This window comes from Chrysemys picta, chromosome 19 (assembly GCF_011386835.1).
Source record: "Chrysemys picta bellii isolate R12L10 chromosome 19, ASM1138683v2, whole genome shotgun sequence".
Classification (NCBI taxonomy): Eukaryota; Metazoa; Chordata; order Testudines; family Emydidae; genus Chrysemys; species Chrysemys picta.
The window spans coordinates 26040928-26055827 of NC_088809.1; the positions used below are offsets into that span (position 1 = coordinate 26040928).

The window sequence follows — 14900 nt, forward strand, 5'->3', positions numbered from 1 at the left end:
ATGTCACCCAGAAGCATAGCATAAGTTTGCCATACAGACAGTATAGAGCCAATATTCATAACTTCGACTACAAAACTGATACACACATATAGACAGCATAATCATAACCAGTAAACCATAACCTTGTCCTAGACACCCCATTTGACCCCCTTTATACAAGATTTGGGTGCCACTACAGGACTTTGGTTGCAACAATGATCTATATGGTCCCAGTTTATGCCAATAACGTCACACACCCCCAAGGCAGAGATTGCACTGCTAGGAAGGTTTCCCCTGATTGCCTCTTAGGGGTTGGGGGGTGGAAGGGAAGAGGCAGTGGGGAAGGGGTAGGAGAGGGGAACCGAGGCTGTCACCCAGATGCCAGGGAGGGGGACTAAGCGCACTACGTGGACGTGGCCACTGTCTCTGAGAGGCAAGCGTCTCTGCCTGGGCAGGGAGGGCAGGCAGAGGGGGCACCACACACCCGGCAGGAGACCAGGAGATACCCCCCCACCCACCATGCCCGTCCTGGTCCAGATGCCCAGCAGGGGCTGGTACACTCAGTCTCTCTGTGCTGCGGGGCTGCAGGGGATGTTTTTGTAGATGCCTCTGGCTGAACCCCCTGCCAGATGCAGAGAGCTGGGTGGCAGCTGGTGCCCCCCCCCATGCAGATGGCCACCCCGCCAGCAGGCAGGTGCCAGCTCTCAGCACAGCCCCCGGGACAGGGTTTCAGTCCCCCCCCCCCCAGCACCCTCACCACAAGACCCCCTTTGAAATACACTTACCAGATGCTGCTACTGGCTGCCGTTAGTCGGGTGAGAGGTTAGGAGCTGCAGAGCCAGAGAAAGCACGCCTGCCACAAGAAGCAGGTAGGAGAAGCAGGTGGGGCTGCACCGCACTGGTGGGGTCGCTCAGCTCAGCCCAGCCAGCCCCTGCTCCAGGAGCAGAGTTCCCCTCGCTGATTGGCTGGTGGCCAAAAACCAGCTAAACAGCACTCCCCTAGCTACCCTACTGCCCCCACCCCGGCCAAACAGCTGATGGCTCGTGGCCCCCACGGGCCCCATAAACAGTTGACTGGTGGGTGGGTGCCCCTGCCCCTATGGCTGGAGGGGCATGCCCAGGGGTGGCATGTTTGTAGAAATTTTGGTGGTGCCCAAAACCCGCCCCCGCCCAAACTCCGATCCCCACCTGCCCAAGGCTCTGGGAGGGAGTTTGGGTGAGGGAGGAGGTCTGGGGTGCAGGCCCTAGGCTGAGGCAGGGGATTGGGGTGCAGGCTCTGGGAGGGAGTTTGGGGATGGGAGGGGTGCAGAGGGATGGGGTGCAGGGGTGAGGGGTGAGGGCTGTGGGGTGTGGCTGCAGATGAGGGGTTTGGAGTGTGGGAGGGGCTCAGGGCGAGAGTGGGGGTGTGGGGGTTGAGGGCTCTGGCTGGGACTGGGGATAAGGTGTTTGGGATGCTGGAGGGGCTCAGGGCCAGGGTAGAGGGTTGAGGGCGTGGTGGGGGCATGAAAGCTCTGACTGGGGATGTGGGCTCTGGGGTGGGACAGGGCTGGAAATGAGTTTGGGGTGCAGGCAGGCTGCTCCAGGACAGGGGCCAGAGAGGAGGACTCCCCCCAGCCCTTTCCCTGCCAGCAGCAGCGAGCTCTGGGGGAGGAGCCCCCCTTTCCCGCCCCCCAGCAACACACTCACCCCCACCACTGTCACAGCATGTGCTCCTAGGGCCCCTCTCAGGTCCAGGAATCTCCCTCGCCTCCCCCATGGTGGGTGCCGGGGGGTGCTGCGTGCGCCTCCTCCCCTGCTGTTGCCCCTGACTGTAGCCTCACTTGGGGTGAGGGATGGGGCTGCCCTTTGCCCAGCATGGGGCAGGAGCGGTGACTGCGGGCAGGGGGGCCCCTGTGCTGCTGGAGGGTCCCATTGGAAAATGAAAGGGTCTGAGGGGGAAGGGCAGGCTCAGAGTCAGTCTGCCCTGGCAGTGGAATTGGGGGGCACTAGGACCCTGCAGCAGCAGTTGCTGCCGGGAGGCAGCACACCGAAGATACAGGGACACTGCTCCAGGAGGCCCGTGAAAGGCGAGCGGGGGTGCCGGGGGTGCCGGGGGCAGCAAGTCGGGGCCAGGGGACACTTGGGGAAGTCGCGGGGGGGGGCGCAGGTGGGGGAGGACACCCGGCCCCAAGTATTGCTGGAGCTGGGCCCCCGCCTCTCCTGCTCCCAGGAGCGGCCAGCAGCTTGCTGGAGCTCAGCTCTTCCCCCTACCCTCCCTGCCACCCAACAGCTGGGAGACAGTTGATCGGCTTGGCTGCTCCCGGCAAAGCCTGCCTTGCTGCAAGATCCCAGTGCCAAGCTTTAGAGCGGAGCGTGGGCCCCCTGGCACCATTGGTGCTGTCGGGGACTTTTTAACCCAGACGGCAAGGTTCGTTGTCTGACCGCAGAGTGAGAGACAGCAACACCAGCAAGGTCCAATACAAGCTCTTTATTGAAGAGTGCACACAACAATAGAGAGCAGCCCATCTCCAGAGAGAACCAGCCACGATTACAATAACTAGTGAGATTATATAGACAGTTCCGTCGCGTCATAGTTAAAGCAACCCAATCCCCCTTTATTAGTTAGAAAGCTTCTAATATTCATGCATATCTATCTTCTTTGACACTACAAACAATTCGTGATGCCTCAGCAACTTCTTATGAGCTTTGTTGTCATGCACCAGAAACTAGGAGAAAGGAGGGAGTTAAGAACAGAAACAGGGAGTGGAGACTGCAAGTCTCCATATGTCCAAACAAACCGTTCCTAGTACATTTGGTACAAGAATACGGTCCCCCCCTTTATCTCATTCTTTGAAGCCCAAGCAAGCATGTCCTCATGTTTCACAGAGAGACAGGAATGGCCCAGCAACTACAGTTAGCCTAACTTTGGCTAAGCTGGCCAAACAACCTGTTCTATACTCCATTTTCCTTGGACCTAACAGTCTCCCCTTTGTCCCTGGAGTACCTTGAAGGGACTCCTGGGACAACTAACTACTGTGAGTGGTAAACTTGGGAGTTTGTTACCTTTGGACAGAACACACCTTGGCACCCATCCAACTTTTATCATAACATACAAGGCCAGCAAGCTGCATATAATTACAACGGCGCTTCGGAGTACATTATGGAGCCAACCACCTATATTTGGAATCCAATTGAACAGGTTACTCCACCAGGATTCAATTCGCTTCCTTCCGTGGTCCTTTGCTACCTCCATAAGGTAGTTTGCTCTTTCCCAAGTGGCATTATAAACGTCTGGGACATACACACAGCATTCTTGTCCAATTAATGCACATGTTCCTCTCTGAGAGGCCAGTAAAATATCTAGAGCCAAGTGGTTCTGGAGAACCATCTGCCTTAGTTTTCTCTGTGCGGTTGCCAAGTCCACCAGGGCATCGGCGTTAGTCTAATTTCCCAGATGTCTCGGTGAATTACCCAATCCCACATGCATCTTCCCCATGGACCCGGCAGGATTCGGTATGTGGGAGCCCACACCTCCCTAACCGGTCCATATGCTTGGAAGGAGCATTGAGAATGTCCGCACTTCCACCAGGAAAGTCTCCAAGTATTTCTTTATGGCCACAGATCAGATGGTACTCCTGATGTGTCTGTAAGGGCAGTGGGCCAAGCCTGAACATGCTAGATCCCACTGCAATGCCTTCCCAGCCTCAGTGATATTCAATACCATCTCTGTCAGCAACTTCTGGGTCATAGAACTAAGGGCGGAGATAACATGTAACTCACCAATTCCAGCCTGTACCTGGGTTAGCTGTGCTCCACAAATAAGGCTTGTGGCCTTCTTTAGTTGCCCTAATTTTTTATCATGTTTTTGGTTCTTAAAAATATTTTAAACTGCTGCTGTACTGTTGGCCCTATCCCATAGGGATCCGGTCAAGTCTCTCTTCTTTCTAGAGGAAATAACCCAAGCTCTCTGTTGTGCTAATCTAATACAGCCCCTTTTGCATTTAAAATCCAATTAGGGAGGGCAATACATGCTGAAGGATTTATTCAAAACACAGGGCGCAGCCTGTAGAATAAACCCCAAAATTCAATCAAAACCACATTCCCAAGCATGGGTCCCACAAGTTTCTTCCTGACAGTGTATAATTCTTTGTTTCTTCACCAGGGTCAGTTCTTAATGTTTTTTTGTAGTCAGGAATTCCTGGACTTTGGTGGTTTCAATGGAGCGAGTGTTTTTTCTTCTCTTTTTCTGAAACAGTGTGGTTCAGCATCATACAGGGGAGAGGTTACTAGCACATTACCCTGTAATGGGTTTTGCTTCTTTTAGAAAAAAATCCAAAGGCACAGTAGGTCTGTCAGTGGACAAGGGAGAGGTTACTAGCACTTCACCTTGTCTTTTTTTCCCTTTACCCTGCTGTCCAGAAGGCAGAGCAGAGTTAGAAGGAGGAATAGGCTGATCATCAGTCGGAGAGTCCTCCCGAGGTTTAGGGGTCTTTTTGCAGTGAGAAGCATGAGTCCAGGTAGGCAGTCCTTGGCACTTCACAGCAGTGTTGGTGGTTAACAGGACTTGGAAAGGGCCTTTCCAGTGTAACCCTTCTGCCCATCTAAGTTGGCAGCAACAAGGGCCGGGTTCTGTATCTAGGGGTTCCGTTTCAATAACGCAATGCAAAACCGGCTCGAGCCCCCACCCAGTGACCTGGGACAATTACATACCACCCCCTGGGCACCTCTAAGAGGCAATACTTCCCCTCTCGCAAGCACGGAGTCTGAGTGTAACAGAAAATGTTTAATAACATGAGGTAAACAACATCAGCATTAAATGGAAAAAAACACCACAACTAGAGTTTTTAGACCAAACCATGAGCGAAGACCCACCCCAGCAAATTGGGCCGTGTCCTCTCCCGTTGGTTCTTGAAACCAGCGACCCAAGAATCACCAAAGTCCCAAAAGTCCACCAATCCCAAAGTCTCTTGGGTCCAGCAACCCAAGAATCACAAAAGTCCCAAAAGTCCGACAACCCCCCAAAGTCTCTGTCCATGATCAGTGCAGCCCCAGAGTTCAAGGGGGGGGGGTGAGCAGGGTGTTAAGGGGTACCTTACGTGATCCGAGGCCAACCGGCTGCTTCTCCGTGGGGTTCCACTGCAGCCTTCACCACGAACTGCTCCACTCCACCCGCAGTCCCACGAACTGCTCTGGCAGCTGCTCCGCTCCGCTCCGCTCCCCGACCTGTGAGCCGTGCTGCTCCGCTCCGCTCCGCTCACCGACCTGTGAGCCGCTCCGCTCCGCTCCAGCCGTCCCTTGGGCCGCTCCCACGAGGCTCTGCTCTGCTAGCTGCTCCTCCAGCCACTCCGCTCACCGACCTGTGAGCCGCTCTGCTCCGCTCACTCCCCGCTAAGCTAAGTTAGCTTAGCTATAGCTTCAGGCTCCCCCACTAGTTAACACAGCCTCAGTGATCTCAGCTCTTAAATAGCTTTAGCTCTTTTGTGATTTCAGCTCTTAGTGATTTCAGCTAGTAGTAGGGGAGCCCCAGTGCTAGTGCACTATTGGCCCAAAGCGAACTCAGCTCAGCAGTCTGTAACTAGACTCCTAAGGGAATCAAAGTTAGCTCTGACATTCAACAGTGGAGAGAGGAGGCAGTGCAATTGGTGTTTCAACCCCCTTGGGGAGGGGGCCACACCATCAGGTACAAATACCTGTCCCCATCCTCTCTCAATTCACTGGGTTTTGTAACCCATGCCCCTTGACAAGCAAATGCTACTTAGGTAATGGTGAATGACTCACTCAGTCCTTCTGTCATACAACAGTTCCACTGGCCTTGATTCACAGAATCAGGGTAACAAAACTTTATTCTTCCTGCCCCAATAACAGAGAAACTGGGGATCCCACACCAGCCAAAGTAACCACTTTGAGTTGCTGTGGTTTCATGCCAGGCGAGTGGGTGTGCCTATGCAAACAAGATCAGCCCCTGGAGTTCTTTTCCACCCTCGCCATAATTCACCACCAGATGTCAGGGTAGAGCTCATCCTGACTCTGCTTACACCAGCATGGAGTCAAAGCAGTCTTTTGTTAATGGACTTTACGTAGACTCAGTCTCCTGGTTTCAATGAATGGCAGGACTGCTACCGTCTTTAGGTAGTGCTTCTTTACCTGTGGAAAAAACCTAACACATTTCATTAATGCCTGGCAGTGTTTTGCAGATTTTACAGCTGCTTGGGCACATTCAGGCCCCCCTTTTCTTGGCTGTCAGCCAAGTCTTAGCTGTGGGCAGTGCCCTTGGATGGGCCAGCATCTTATCTTTGGACTGAGCTTGCTAGCTATTTTTTTTTTCCAGTTAACTCGTTCTGTTCTTTTTTTTTCTTCCTTTCTTGGCTTCTTTTAACCTACAAAGGAAACTTCCACTCTTTACTCATACACTTTTTCCCAACAATGAACACATACACATTGCCATTATACAGTACATTAGTCTTATTATTCAATGTATGCCATATACACCCTTCCAGTAAAATAACTTCTATACAGAGCTTTGGAGCAACAAACCAGGACAAGCACACCCACCTTTGAGGAGTCCACTCGGTACAACCTCTTGTGTCCAATAGCTTTCCTCCCTCCCCAGCCCTCTGGCTAGAAATCTGAGGTAGCCAGAAGGATTCCATGGGCAATATGGGGAATGGGTTAACCTTCCATGTCCTTGCTTCCAAAGACTGTTGATATGCAAATTTTAACAACATTTTTTTAATTAAAAGATTTGACCAATGAAGCCTTTTTTTTTTACTTAAGCAAATGTATTAGACTTTAATATATCCCATTTTTCCTGATTTATTTAAACACTTTGTATTCTAAGTTGAATAAAAGAAGTATCTGCTTTTTTATTTAACTCTTTTATTTAATTTTGAACTAGACTGTCTTATGAAAATATTAAACACAACAATTCTGGCCACAAGACAAACACCACAAGACAGGACATAGAACACAAAAATAATTCCTATTGTACCAGTAAATGCATGGTACGTTGAATGCTGTTTAGCTGGCATCCGTTTTCTCTGATGATTTGAAAGACATTATTTACTTAAAATATTTCCTTTATATACACATACTCTTGTTGATTTTAGACAAAACAGAGGAATTACCCCATATTTCCTTGTATTTGTTTTATAGGCAGCCCAGGTTTCAGTGGCTTCTACCTTATTAATAAGATAATTTGCATTAATACAGATGCTTTCTGGCTTGCTTCCAGATCCAAAGCTATCCACAGCTTAAAGATTCTTACTTTAAAAAAGGACACAATTAACTTTCCCCAGACTTTTGATTGCCTTTTACTTGTAACTCCTGCTTTCAAACACCCAGTGATCTGAAAGAGACAACACAACCTATATTGGCAGGTTTGCATTTCTTTTACCTCTGCTACAATATACACTGCACATGTTCTGGGGAAAATGCACATGCTCTCTACAATTCAATTTCTACAACACTAGCCACATCAATTTCTACACAAGGTGTAACTGTTTCTTTTATGCTTACAAAATCTCCATGCACCCACAGCAAAGTGTCAGCTCGACCACACAGAGCCAGGGGCACTGTCCTTCTCTCTCTTTACCAGATCTTTTATCTGCTATTTTGTTACCCAAAAACAAAATTTAAATCTTTTATTCTTCTGGCTTTGACTACCCTGCTGCAGCCACAACCTTTGGTCTTTATTTAAAACATTTTAAATCTTGTAGCATTAAGTCACTTTAAGGATTAAATGCTAAATACCTTAAACAACACTAGTTTCCTGTGCCTGGCAAAAGTATTCTCGGTTTTGCAACTTTAAACAATACCAATTCATCTTAAACTTATAAAATACAGATTGTACACAGCAGGAGTGTTCTTCAGCAAATTAGACTAAGGTATTCATAGTCGAATAATTCCACTTAAATAACTTCTTGCCTGGATTACTTACAGAAATTCTTACCAAGTTTCACTGCTTAATTCCCTCTAGCAACTATAGAGTTAACTTCTCACTCTTGGGAGGGCTGTTCTTTTACACCCTGGGGTCTCCTGTGGAGTCTCTTTCAGAGATTCCAGTCCAGGCCGGCTGCCTGTGGCTTCTTCAGCGTCCCCAAACCACGCCAGCTCCAGGGTCTCAAAGGCAGACTGTTGGATCTCACTGGATAGTTAAGCTTTGCAAATGTAATCTCAGCACTGTAACTTGTACTGCCTTTGGTTTGCCTCTGTCTATATTTTTTCACAGCCAGCTGGGGCCGAAAGCAGTTTTTCTTTTGGTTTATAGTTATACCATACAAATAAATAATCCATTTGTCCCGGTCTAAGATCAACCAGGATATTTCTGAGGGAATCCACCCTGTCAACAGAAAAGGTTCTGCACCTTGGCCAGTCTTTAGTCGGGGACAAATGGGTAGTAAAGGAAGGCCATTGAATTTGGCATAAGTTTCTCATTTAGATTTAGTCAAACCGGTTGTTCCAGAGATTTCCTTCCAATTTCTAAGTACCAGAGACAACGGGGCGTCCCCCGGGCACTTGCTGCCAAACTGTCCCATTTAGCCTGTAGGGACTCTAACCCTACTCCGGGGACTCTAACCCCTCACTGGGGACTGTAACCCCTCTCCGGGGACTTTAACCCCTCTCTGGGGACTCTAACCCCTTTCCCGGGGACTCTAACCCCTTTCCCAGGGACTTTAACCCCTTTATGGCGATCGCTTACCTTATTCAGGGACTCAAACCCCAAAGACCTGACCTCCCCAGGGACTCGAACCCCGAAGACCTGGATCCTACTCAACGGGTAGGTGGACATTGCTGGGTTTCTACGGGCTTCAGCTGGTTCACAGAACTCGCCTTATCGCCGATGCAGGGATCAGGTTACCGGGCAAGGCTCCTCGAAGCCAGAGGATGCGCGCTGCGTTGCTTCGGAGTCTGATCCCGCACCGGAGAGTCAGACGAGTCCCGGCGGAGTCGCCAAATTTGTCGGGGACTTTTTAACCCAGACGGCAAGGTTCGTTGTCTGACCGCAGAGTGAGAGACAGGCAACACCAGCAAGGTCCAATACAAGCTCTTTATTGAAGAGTGCACACAATAATAGAGAGCGGCCCGTCTCCAGAGAGAACCAGCCACGATTACAATAACTAGTGAGATTATATAGACAGTTCCGTCGCGTCATAGTTAAAGCAACCCAATCCCCCTTTATTAGTTAGAAAGCTTCTAATATTCATGCATATCTATCTTCTTTGACACTACAAACAATTCGTGATGCCTCAGCAACTTCTTATGAGCTTTGTTGTCATGCACCAGAAACTAGGAGAAAGGAGGGAGTTAAGAACAGAAACAGGGAGTGGAGACTGCAAGTCTCCATATGTCCAAACAAACCGTTCCTAGTACATTTGGTACAAGAATACGGTCCCCCCCTTTATCTCATTCTTTGAAGCCCAAGCAAGCATGTCCTCATGTTTCACAGAGAGACAGGAATGGCCCAGCAACTACAGTTAGCCTAACTTTGGCTAAGCTGGCCAAACAACCTGTTCTATACTCCATTTTCCTTGGACCTAACAGCGCCATGTTAACCCCTATGGCGCCACTTTTTGAAACATGCTTAGTGGGGTAGCAGCCGCTACGTTACTGGCCTCTAGAGACCTGAAAGCAAGATCCCTCAGTGGGCTTTTCCCTCTCCACTGATGATTCCCAGTTTGTAGAGTTTTGCTGGGAAACTTCCCCAGCCAGGCTGATTTAGCCCTCTAGCTCCCTAGGGGAGACCAGCCCCACATGGTCAGCTCTGCTCTGGCTGCTAGTCCAGGGCTGCTGTCTGCTGGGAGTGTGTCTGGACGCTGGGCTAAGAGACGACAGTTTGGATTTTAGTACAGTTGTGTAATCTGTACCTTGAGCCCTGCATCCCTTTGTGGTGAGGGGAAATCCTGGGACCGAAGCAGCCTGACTCCTGCCTAAAGAAGATCCCTGTGAGCAGAGATCAGCCCCTCTGCAGTGACTGAGGTGTCCAGAGTCATATCTGAACCTGAGGATCATTCATGGAGTTTGTGAGTGCACCATCCTTTAGTCAGTCAGTCAGGGAATTGGTTTTGGGGACCCCCTACTCCCTGAACTGTGTCCTCAAGCCAGGGAGTGAGGGTTTGGGGATTTTATAACCTGCTGCATATTAAACCTGTGGAGCGATTTACCACCTTCTCCCACTTGTGAGTCCTTTGGGCTGTACTGAACCCCATCAGCCACACTGCTAAACCACCGCAGAGAAGAATTTTGTGGTCATAGGTCATCAAGGGCCCCAACAAAGTACACATAAAATCATGAGTAATGTGGAGAAAGTGGATAAGGAAAAGTTATTTACTTATTCCCATAATACAAGAACTAGGGGTCACCAAATGAAATTAATAGGCAGCAGGTTTAAAACAAATACAACGAAGTTCTTCTTTACGCAGCGCACAGTTAACTTGTGGAACTCCTTACCTGAGGAGGTTGTGAAGGCTAGGACTATAACAGCGTTTAAAAGAGAACTGGATAAATTCATGGTGTTTAAGTCCATTAATGGCTATTAGCCAGGATGGGTAAGGAATGGTGTCCCTAGTCTCTTTTTGTCAGAGGATGGAGATGGATGGCAGGAGAGAGATCACTTGATCATTGCCTGTTCGTCCACTCCCTCTGGGGCACCTGGCATTGGCCACTGTCGGTAGACAGGATACTGGCTAGATGGACCTTTGGTCTGACCCGGTACGGCCATTCTTATGTTCTTATGAGTACCAATGGGACACTAATCTTACATTTGCTACCTCAAGTCACATGACTGGGGAAAGTCACGGGTATTATCAGAGTGGGCACCGGTGACCCTAAAAATAATGTTTTACCCTGTTATGTTATATTTGCCTCCTGTTTAATATAATTATTGTGTTGAATATATTGTAATTATTTCTTGGAAGTCTCCAACTATCTGGCAAGTAATTGGGGATTACCCTGTGGTTAGAGTTTTCCTCCCAAGCTGCCCTGGTGACCCTGCCAGGAAGGAGCAAGGGGAGTGGAGGCACCGCCAAATAAATTCATACACCCTGCTGAGTGGGTGGTGGGATCCAGAAGAACCCAGACCTGTCCATCAAAATCTGTAAGTGGATTGGCATTAAAGAAGGTAACCGGAGAGGGGGCATTACACACCCAAGGCAGGAAGGTGCCCACGACAGCACAGCAGAAAGTGGCACAGAACAGAAAGTTACCAACTGAGGCCACCACTTTTAAAATGTCTTTTTACTCCAAAGCTTTAATCCCTGCTAATGAGCAATAGAGTGGGTGTTTATAAAAATCCTTCTGTGTTTCTGGATTTCCCCAACCCAGTGACCTCTGGAACTGCACATGAGTCTAAGAGCTAAAAGACAGTGAAAAGTCGCTACAGATCTGAGGCATTTACTCTCCCCAGACCTGCTGTATCGGGATACTGCAGGTTTTGCAAACAATTGTTCTGATTATGAATATAACTAAATCAAGACAACACACACACACGAGTTTTTCCATCCCTTCATGGAGCAGAGGTTGGCCTCACTGCAGACAGGAGGGTGGGGAAGGGGTGACTAACAGTAGGACGCTGGTTTGATGAGGATGGCAGAGGCTTGGCACTTCCCACTACAGAAACTACCCCGAGTGATGCTCCCTTTGACATTCAGTCGAACAGAATAACAAGCCAAGTATCACCAGCCCCCACCATAGCTAGACACACAGTTCCCACTGGAAGCATCCTGATCCAGGTCTTTAGCAGAGAACTTCATGTTGTCATGCACGGTGGTAGGATTGTTTGAAGTCATGGCATCCCCTGCAGTCCCAGTGTAAGAGCCCAGCCTCAGCCTGTAGCCTTTGGGCTCGTCTTCCAGACCGAAGAGGTTGTAGTCTGCGTATTTCATGGTGCCGGATGAATCGTGGATGACAAACCTGACCTGGTAGACCTTCTGCTTGGCGATCTGATAGATGTACTCCGTCCCCAGCCAGTAGTGAAGGACATAAATCCACACCGTGTAGAGGTCAAGCATAGGAGTTTATTACACACAGCGCTGGCAGAGTGTCCCCTGGCTTATTAGGCTCAGAGACACTGTCAATCAATTGATTACAATAGAATATATAGATTTTCCATGGGCGGGGGAAAGTGACGGGGTAGGCAGTTCCACATCCCGGGATAGGTTTTACAGCAAGACAAGATAGCACATTAGCCAATGGTTAAAAGGTTACATAATGTCTCCGCCCATAGTCTCAAGTTAGCAAGTTAACATTTAATTAATACTTTGATAAAAGGTTATTAGTATAAAATATATATATATATGTTGAATTCTGATTTGGGGTCCATAGGAATGGAGCAACTCCTTTGATTGTCCAACAGGTACAATCCTAGGGGTTAAAGCAAAGAAACAGTGAAAGGATATGATAATACAGATTGTCTTAAGGCAGGGCATTGGTCCCTGTGACAGGGAGGTGGAAGGATGCCATATCTTTATACTGACATGTGCCAATTTCCATACACTCAAGGTTGGATCTGTGGGAAGAACGTTCCCTACAGAAGAGACTGACTCAATAGGAACAGGGATCCTTTGTTCAATTTGAAACTTTGAATAAGACACAATTATTCAGTTATTGCTTCAACATCTGGCATTTCTACTGACCAAGCAGATCTTAGCAAAGGCAATGTTCTCTTGTTTACCCCAGCTTTCTCTTAGCTGATCACTATTAGCTAGGCCTCTGGTCTCTTAACCATACTCTGGACTTCGGGTCTGGAAAAGAGCTGGCACAATCCATATACCAGGTTGTTATATAAAATGCACATGGATTTTAACCCTTCAAGTAGTCATCCTGCACGTTGCCAAAGCCGTACTTGTAGGTGCTCCAGGACTCAGCCCAGGTGATCTGTGTGTCGTGCCGGTTCCGCTGGAGGACCGTCCAGCCCTCGCTGGTGCTGTTCAAGTCACAGTAAACGACAATCTGGTGGAATCCTGTGGGCTGGATGACAAAGACACCACTGACCCTGTTCCAGGTTATCTCGCTGCAGTCCTTGGGCCAGACTGTGCACAAGAGAGAGATCGCTTTCACTAAACCCCGTGGAACAGAACCCTGCTCAGCTCTTCCCACCCTGGGTCAGTGAGAAAGGGCCCCTCCGGTGTGCCACAGACAGCAGTGTCTGCACTGACACCCCGCATGCTTTGCCAGCCCATTGTCAAAGAGGCTTCAACAATGGATGCAGACACTGAGCCCGAACCTGCTGGCACAGCCCTGGCATTAGGTCCTGTCACCCACTCCTGGGCAGTTTATTCTCTAACTAGCTACTTTGCATCAGTACTGGATTTACGATGGCACCACTGGCACCATGGCACTGGGCCCACACTCCAAAGGGGTAACCCTAAGGTACCTTAGTCCGAAGTGGGGGGTTAGTGTGGACCAGGCCAAAGAGTCACCTGGTCATCACCTGGTTGCATCCCCCTTCTGGGTCTCAGGTTACAAAGGGCACCAGTCATAGGATATGTGCAGGCAGCTGGAGCAGCCTCACCTGCCCCAGAGGTCTCAGCCAAAGTCACACATCCCTATTTCCACCACCGAGGTATTAGTGCAGTATGCAGGGAAACTGAGGCACACACAGTATTCATGCAAACAGTAAAATTCACATAGGCTCAACAGTAAGACCCACATACAACATAACAAGGGAAAATCCCCACTTCGTCACACTGACGTTTTAGATTCCTGCTGCCTCTATCTTGGTGCATCGTTTCACTCCACTTCTCTATACTAGCCTATCTTTTTTTCTTTCTCTCTATTCTGTTCCAAGTCTGGCCAGCCTTAAAAATGACTCAGCGCTGTTATACACTGTACTCGGCACCACAGGCTGAAGCAACATGAGCAGCATCTCTCTGGGAATGAGAAAGCTAGAGTGAGATGTTCTCCCAAGCCCATTGCGTGAGTCAGGATCCAGAGGCCGAGAGAGTGAACTGTCCTTATGTCCTGCCTGCAGCATCTGAGACAGAAGCTTCTGTTCTTTTCCATCCCTCCTGGGTGGCTGCCATGACAGCAGTGCTAATCTTAACAAAAATGACTGTGGAGCTGCTATTCCACATTTAACGACCTTTCCCATTCCTCCAGAAAAGCTATTTGGGGGCAGATCCAATGGAGCTATGGCACCAGCTGAGGGTTTGCCTCTTATTGTTAGCAGATTTGGGGCATGATTTTCCTCACTTACACTGTTGTAGATCAGCATTAACTCAGTGGAGTTGCATCAGTCTGAATGAGAGGAAAGTTGACCCATGCAGATGAGCTCTTTCTTAATGAGACAGAGACAGAGAGAGAGAGAGGTTGGCAGGAAGGGGAACTGGAAAGGAGAGATAGTAATATGTATCCAGAACAGCAAGAGATGAGTGTCAATCTCATTTTCTTTCTCTGAGTGACCTTGGCACCAAGTGCCCTGCTCTTCGCTGACCTTGGCTCTTATCGTCCCAGGCTTGATGTGACCTTCCTGCTTTCGAGGCTTAAGCTTCATATTCTATCAGTCACCATTTCTTTCCCCTTTCCTTTTGTCCTATTTTAATGAGCAAAGCACTTATGCCAATAGGCGGAGGAAGCAATTGCCCTGAATGGGGAATGAAATTTACCAGGCAACCACAGAGATCGATTCTGGTCTCATTTACACTAGAGTCCCAACATTGGCGTCCATCGAGTTTCTCCTGTTTTACACCAAACATGAGAGCAGAAACAGGCCCTTTGCCTCCCCTGACACTGTTCTTCCATGATTAGCCCTGCTCCTTATCTTGGGATGGGGGAATGTGGGTCAGTCCAAGAGAAAAACCACATGCAAAAGGGGTGGAAAATGTTCACAAGTCAGAGTGGTAGGTCTTCGCACTGATGTACATATAAATGATGACACAAGGTGCAGGGCTCACCATTAGCCAACTGGAAAGGGAATTTTAGGTGGGCAGAATACAACTACCCAGCCT

General features: G+C 49.0%; 1 long non-coding RNA gene across 1 annotated transcript; it reads right to left on the reverse strand.

The window, feature by feature from the left end:
• Window positions 1-2431: 2431 nt before the first annotated feature.
• On the reverse strand, window positions 2432-13256 carry LOC135976542 (uncharacterized). The gene is made up of 2 exons (XR_010593755.1): window positions 8657-13256; window positions 2432-6115 (listed from the first exon to the last, which is right to left on the reverse strand). It is a non-coding gene; the product is annotated as an uncharacterized LOC135976542 (long non-coding RNA).
• Window positions 13257-14900: the final 1644 nt, after the last annotated feature.